Here is an 8,011-nt window from a genome sequence, read left to right as displayed (position 1 = left end):
TCGTGCTAGGACCTGAAGCTTAGGCATAACCTTTACGTGGATACAAAAGGTTAGTATAAATCTCTGGCTCTTATTTTGATCATTGTCATCAGTACTTTTGAGATGCTCATACAATTTCCAGAATTTGTTTTATTTTCATATAGTTTACCATTTATATAGTGCTAAAGTATGGTCTGGATAATGATTTGTACTCATAATATTGAAATTATAATTGTTAATTTAAGACAGGAAGCAAGGGAAGTGATTGAGGCAGCTGACAAGAAATATAGGAGTTTAGGAGTTCCTCACTCTTGCTGTGTTTTGGAGAGAAAAGAGAACGCTTTAAAAATGATGCTTACAGCAGACTAAAAAAATAGGAGGGTGTTTTCTGTAGATTCTAGGACAATCCTTGGATGGGGAGCAATTTTGGCAGATGGGTGAATGATATGATAGTTTTTATTTATAATACGCCAGCTATATTAGAAATATTTGTAATTGTAATTTCAATGGACTCATTGTAAGCCATGCCTGGAACAGTTTCAGAAAGAGTTGAAGCTAAGTAATTTCATGCACAGCATGTTAATGCAAGATGGAAAATGATAAATAACCACACAAGAGGAAAGTAAAGAGGATACCAACATTTGGAATATGGTATGGTCCATTGTTGTTATTTAATAGGGATCGTCACCTTATCGTGGTGGAGAGGCTTGTGAGTTGTTAGAAGAATTACAGGACTGATGAAGGGTCTTGGCCTGAAACATCAACTGTACTCTTTTCCATAGATGCTGCCTGGCTTCCTGAGTTCCTCCAGCATTTTGTGTGTGTGTGTGTGTATGCACAACAATGACTCGCCCAAATAACACTTACTCCCTAGTGTACTCCACTCAGAATCAAGAATCAGAGCTAGGTTTATCATCACTGATATATGCCATGAAATGTGTTGCTTCATGGTAGCAGTACAGTACAAGACATAAAAATTTCTGTAAGTTACCAAATTAAATACTATAAAAGACAAATTATGAGGTAGATTTTGTGGTCTGTTCAAGTAGTTTCTACCTTTCTTCTCTCTCAGCCATCCATTTAATCTTAACACCAATATATTGTCCATTAACAACCACCCTAGATCATTGTTATTCCAACACAGCTAGCCCATATTTTCACCAAATTTCTTTAATGTGCCCTCGCATTCTCATTTTATCATTCTCCCTAACTGCTCCATGAATCTTTTTAAAGAATCATCAGGGCTCTGGCAAATAGATCTCCTCACTGCAGGAGGAATGCCATTTATAACTCACTTCCTATTAAAGCACATGGCCCTTTCATGGCCAATACTAAAACGAATGCTAGGTTGTTTATGAGATAAGCCTCCAACTGACAAGCACACCTCAAGCTGAAATAACCCCTGGCCAAACAGTAATTAATTTCTATTGGACATCCAGAGGAATCACATTTCTGATCTTACAGGTGCAGGTTAGTGTTAACACCAGTTTACAATCAATCCATCAATAAAATAAAAGAATTTCCAGTAAGAGGCTTGTCATAATGAAATAGATGAGATAATTAAAGCAATATTTAAGACGAGCTAGTATTTTACAGTGCTCTTTAGAATATAACCGTCGCAGATGCAACGTGTTTACAGACAGGAACATCAATTTTCTTTACAGACAAAAATTTAGATGTCAATAATTTGTCCATTTAGTTACTGTGCTTTAAAACATTATTTTACTTTTAAACATTCGTTGTTTCCTTATTGAACGAATAGAAAGCGAAGACTTTACGATGAGATGCCTGCTTGAAAAGCGCGATTGGCACTGTTTCAGTAAAATAATGAGATAAACTTGTTTCAAAGTAATTTCACGTGTACGTTTCCGTCTGCAGTTTAATGACAAGCGAAGAAGGTGGGGAATTAATGTTAGCTCTCGGGTTTCGATTTGCCATTTATTGTACAGTGCTACTTGCATGTTTTGAGCTCTCTATCGCTCTGTAGGTGGCAGTTGTTAACTGACAACGAAGCAGAGGGAAAGACACGTTTCTGATTTAGCAGAGAAAAGAAAATAAGGTGTATGGAGAAATTGGGGCTGTACCCACAAAGAGGACAAAAGATCTTCGTCTAAGCTTGTAAACAGGTCAGTAGCAGTGATGAGCGGGCCAAACTAGGCGATCTTATCCGTCGCACCGTAGTCTTTTGTGTGTATGTGGTTAGATTTTGCAGCGAAAGAGGGGGACAAAAAGTTTGTGATCGCTGGTGCGAGAGGTGGCCGTGCGCCTCCCCGGGTCCTGGCGCTCACGCCGCTGCCGAACAAAGCAGCTGCCCCTGGCAACCCCGGCCGGGAACTGGCCCGGGATGGCTCGGCGGGCCTGATGGCAGACAGGGCTCCATCCCGGGCCTCAGGATTCCTTCACACTCTTCTGAGATGGGGGGCAGGGTGGGGGTGGCTCCCCGACTAACCCCACTTCCTGGAGGCTGGGAGGGCTGGCGGCCTCTAGGTTGGCCGGGAGCCTCGGGCCTCGCGTTGGCATGAGGTGGGTCTAAATGAGGGCTTCGTCGACGCGGATCCGAGGAGGGGGAGGCGCGGTTGCCGGACGTGCTTTGTGTCACAGCTTCAAGAGCGGAGCCCGCTACAGGCCTGCAGAACCCGCGGGGGGGAGGGAAGGGAACACTGGCTCAGCCGTCAATCGCTATGCAATCCTGCCGAGTTATTGCTGAAATGAGTTAAAATAGGATCCGAGCTTGTGTTTTACCCATGCATATTTACATTTTCCTTGTAACCTGTAAGGAATTCAAGTGTTCGCTCACGCTTTAAGTTTTTTTGTTTAGTATAACCCTTGTGTTTTCGGTTCATATATATTAAATGTAATTTGGAATGAACCCAGTCGTAGCTTTTTAAAGCTGTTTATGTAAATAACGGGCTAAACAACATAGTACCTTATGCTTCCTTATGTGGGAGTTGTGGTATGTCTCGATTTCCTAAGGACACTCGGTAAAGATACTGTAGATTCTGAAATCTGCTGTCATATCAAGTAAACTCAACAGTACATGATGGACAGGTTATAAAACGGAGGACTAAATGGTTGTATTATAAGCTGGTAGAAATCATTAATGTTTCCACAAGGATCAGGACTGGATTCTCGGACTATTTGCAGACTATTTTAAGGGCTGGTCTAAAGGAAGAGTATATGGAGTTGTCATCTAAATCTGGCAACGATACAGAGTTGGATTAGGAGAGGAAATGTGGATCTGAAAGTCCTGAAACACCTGATGACCCCAGATTACATCCCTGATGATGTACCTCAGTGCATCCTTGGAGGCACCTCAGCATCAAAGGGAGGAGATGTAAAGGTATATAGACAGGTTAATCGAATGGATTGGGAAGAAGCTGACTGAACACAATGGGGGAAACATAGGAAATTATTGTTTAAAGAAGAGGCATGAAGCTAGTTAAATAATTATTGTACAGTTGGGCCCTGGTGGGTGGGCAAATAGTATACATCAAATCATCATTCAGGTAGAGCAATAAAATGATGGCAATACTAGGGTCAGACAACCTCTGTGTAACAACAAACAGTGCAGCAAGCAGATTCGAAGACAAATTGTACTGTGGCCTCCATTATAAAGAGGGTTGGAGCAGAAAAGTAAGAGAGAGTCATTCTGAAATTGTCTTAGGACTTTTTTTTTGAGATCACACCTGGATTGCTACAGGCTCATTCTTAAGGACGGAGTAATTTCCCTTGCGCAAAAAAAAGCAGCTGGAAAGACTGAGCAGCTCATCGAGTTTCTTCAGTAGAGGAGGATGAACCAGTCCTCATTAAGGGATCAGAGGTGGAGAGGGTCAGTAACTTTAAATTCCTTGGTGGTATCATATTGGAAGATCTATCCTGGGACCAGTATGTATGTGCCATCACAAAGAAGGCACAACAGTGACTGTACTTTCTTAGAAAATAGCGTAGATTCAGTGTGTCATCCAAAACTGTCAAACATCTATAGGTGCACAATGAAATGTATCTAGGCTGGTTGCACCACGGTTTGGTATGGAAACAATAATGCCTAGGAATGGAAAAGTCTACAGAAAGTGCTGGGTGCAGCTCAGTCCATCACAGGCAAGCCCTCCCCACCATTGAGCACTTTTACAAAGAGTGCCTCCAGAAGAACGCAGCATCCGTCATCAAGGGCCCCGCACAATCCAGGCCATGCTCTCTTCTCACTACTAGCATCGGCGGGAGGTACAGGAACCTTAGGTCCCACACCAGCAGGTTCAGAAACATTTATTCCCCTCAAACCATCAGACTCCTAATTCAGTGTGGATAACTTCACTCACCTGAACTCTGAACTGGTTCCACAGCCTGTAAACTTCCTTTCAAGAACTCTACAGCTTCTTCCCAGTTTTATTTATTTAATATGCACAATTTGTCTTTTTTTTGCATCTTGGTTGTTAGTCTTTGTGTATAGTTTTACATAAATTCTATTGTATTTCCTTATTTTCCCATAAATGCCTGCAAGAAAATGAATTTCAGTGTGGTATATGGTGACATATATGTACTTTGATAATAAATTTTTTATTTTGACATTGACTTGACTTTGAGAGCTTGTCGTTTGCTCTAGATTCCAGCATCTGCAACTTCTTGTATCTCAATTCAATTCCCTTGATGGCAGTACCGTGTGGATACTCTTGATAGATTCTTAGTCTGACAGATCTAACCCAAAAAGAAAGATTGAGGAAACTGGACCATATTCACTGGAGTTTAGAAGAATGACACCATTGAGTGTGTTGAAAACAAATGCTGAGAACAGGAGACATTGTCTTGCACCATTAGGAGTTGTGATTACACTGTTCCCTCTGAGGTGCAGGAGTGTGTAACTGAAATGATCCTGCATACATAGCCTTTGTTGTTCTGCAGCTGGGATTTTCTTGAATGTTCATATAATTTTGAAATCTATGTTAATATAATTGTGAAATACCCTATAGTTAATTATGTGATAATGAATATAATCCGTAAATTTTCTAAATAATATAAGTATCACAACCTCTACTTTGAAACATTTTAGAGCTTCAACATAGTTACATTGTCAATGTTTCAAGTTACAACACTGTTACAAATTGTAACAATAAACACAGAATGGAAGTCAGCTGCTCATTGTTAAACTACTGGTTTGCTGAACGCCAAAGCTGTCTAAGTTTAGAAGTTTATGAAATGTGAAAGATTTTCTTTGTTATGCTGTATTTCATTATACCCTCTAATTAATAAATAAAATCAAAAGAATGTTGTTTTTCAATTTTCATTTTAAATATTCATAGTATGCATATCACAAAAAAGTTGTTTTCAAGCTGTATACAAACTTCCTGCCCAGAGCAATGATTGGTCCATGCAGTTGTAAAAAAAGGAGGGAACGTTGGCTGTGGATGGTGAGTTACGGAGTGTTTTCAATACTAAGATTGATGTTTGAATACAAGGAGGATCAAGGGATTGCGGAGTTCAGACAGGAAAGTGAATGAGGAAAAGGGCCTGCTGTAATCACATTGAAGGCACAGCAGGCTTTGGGCAACACAGCTTCCTAGTTCTCTTTGAACTTTAATTTCAGATAGTTTTTAATTTACAAAAATCCTGGAAAAATAATTGCAAGTGTTCATTGGCATATTCTCCGTTGTAGGAACTTTTTTAAGTTAATGCTGCAGATAGTCATTTGAAGACACACAGTCAACAGTGTAGAAATAGCTTCTTCCCCTCCACCATCAGGTTTCTGAACAGTGTACCAACCTATGAGCACTGCTTTGCTATTTTTGCTCTCCTTTTGCACTACCTATTTAATTTAATTTTTAAAAATATATTTTTTATTGCAGTTTATTGTTTGCGTATGCACTGTACAGCTGCTGCAAAACAACAAATTTTATAATTTGTCAGTGATATTAAATTTGATTCCGATTCGTTTTTCATACACCATAAAGCATCCCAAGGCATTTCTCACAAGTAGCCACCGAACAAAATCTGACACTGAACCATCTGACAGATAAGGAGGTAGATTTTAAAGAGAACCCTAAAGGAGAACAGACAGTGAGGCAGATGTCTTGAAAGAATACTCCAATACTTAGGACTTCAGAAGAGCAAAGACACAAATATTGGAGGAGGTTGATGAGAAAGTGAAGGATGAGATCAAAGGGGGATTTGTTCAGTTCAAGAGTGGTGTTGGTCTTTTTGACACTGGTATGCAGGTCAGCATATACAATGGTGGCTGATCACTATTTAGTGCAAGTTTGTCTACATGAGTTCAGATGCTTGTTCAGAGTTTATCTATATGCAAGGTATATATCTATATGATGACAACATAGTAGTATAAACAGTTGCAGCACTTTACTGTTCAATTCCCTAACTTCCTGTCTGCTTTCATCTATGGTATTTTTCAGGGTTAGATTGCACTTAGAATTTTTTCCTTGTAGTTTAGAGTTCAGTGATTTGTTTATCCTTTTTTGAAATACAATAGAGAAAATGCATTAAAATATGGTAACTCTTCCTGAGGACATTTCATAGACGTTAGGAACTGCTCAATAATATTTGTAATAAATTCATAGAACATAGAACATTACAGCACAGTGCAGGCCCTCTGACCCAGGATGTTATACCGATCTTTCGATCTACTCGAAGATTATTCTAATCCTTTCTTCTTATTTAGCTCTCCATTTTGCCTTCATCTGTGTGCCTATCTTTAAGAGTTTTTTAAATGCCCCTCATGAACTGCCTCCACCATCATCCCTGGGAGCGTGTTTCACACACTCACCACTCATTTAAAAAAGAACTTGACTCTGACATCCCTCCCTATATTTTCCTTCGATCATTGTATTAGCCATTCCTTCCCTGGGAAAGAGTCCATGTCTATCCACTCAACCTATGTCTCTTATCATCTTGCTCTCTTCTGTTCCCAACTAGTAACTGTTACTCAGCAGCTTTTGTAAAGTAGAGAGATGGGCTTTATTGAGATTATATAGAAGAGAGTGTAATTATCGGTCCTCTTATTTAAGAAAGGACAATGGAAGCAATTGAAGATGATTTACTACACATAAGTCTGGAAAGGGCAGTTTGCCTTATGAGGAAGGGTGAGCAGGTTGGGCTTATATTCATTAGAGTTTAGAAAGGTGAGGGGTGAATTGATAGAATATATAGATCCTGAGGAGTCTTGATAAGGTGGATACGGAGATAACATTTTCTCTTGTGGGAGAATCTAAGTAAGGGTTACTACTTTTATTTTAAAAAGATGGAAAGGCCCATTTAAGAGAGAGCCGAGGAGAATCTTTGTTCTGTCCTTGCTTTTAATTTCTAGCCCTCTCAAAATGAATGCCAACATTGAATTAGCCTTACCGACTCAGTCTGCAAGTTAACTTCTTGATGGGATTCCGTGGAGAATCTTTTCTCTGTCCTGTGTGTGCCGTAAGTGTGTGGAACTCTCTTCCTCAAAGAGGGGTGGGAGCAGACACTCTATTTAAGGCATCGATGGACAGATATTTGATTTGAAAAGTTTATGTGGACAGGCAAAAATGCAGAGTTGAATGCATAGCCGTGATCTTAAGAGTTGTGCAGCATGGCAACAAGTCCTTCAGCTCACTGAGTTTGTGTTGACAAGCAACCATCCTTTCTACTGCACATAATGCATTTTATTCTCTCCTCAATCCTATCAGCTCCTGCAGACTTTTCCATTCCTCTATAATAATAAGGGCAATTTACAATGGCCAGCCAACCTACCATCTCTGGCATCTTTGGAATATAGGTGGAAACTGGGGCATCCTGTGGAAATCCACATGGTCTCAGCAAGCGAGCAAACTCGGGCAGCGCCTGAGATCAGGATCTAACCCAGGTTGCTGGAGCTCGGGCAACATCTCCACCTACTTTGCCAATATACTGAATTGCAGAGCAGGCTAGAGAGGCTAAATATTTACACTAACTCCGAATTCATATACCTTTGTATATGGCAAAGCATTTGATCAGAGACAATTTCATAGTCAAGTTGTGTCCTTGTTTAACGTTCATCACTGGATACCAATCAGGA

General features: G+C 40.0%; 1 protein-coding gene across 2 annotated transcripts in view; it reads left to right on the top strand.

Moving 5' to 3' along the window:
* Positions 1-1,362: 1,362 nt before the first annotated feature.
* Positions 1,363-8,011, top strand: part of zc3h7a (zinc finger CCCH-type containing 7A) — a 106,448-nt gene continuing 99,799 nt past the window's right edge. Inside the window, exons 1-2 of one of the 2 annotated variants that reach the window (XM_063059237.1) lie at positions 1,363-1,449; positions 1,967-2,105. The gene's annotated coding sequence lies outside the window, so the exon portion shown is untranslated. Of the gene's footprint in view, positions 1,450-1,727; positions 1,878-1,966; positions 2,106-8,011 lie in introns of those variants that run through there. The other variant, XM_063059238.1, reaches the window with a different exon arrangement.

This window comes from Mobula hypostoma, chromosome 9 (assembly GCF_963921235.1).
Source record: "Mobula hypostoma chromosome 9, sMobHyp1.1, whole genome shotgun sequence".
NCBI lineage: Eukaryota > Metazoa > Chordata > Chondrichthyes > Myliobatiformes > Myliobatidae > Mobula > Mobula hypostoma.
This window is presented reverse-complemented; position numbering and strand designations above follow the sequence as displayed.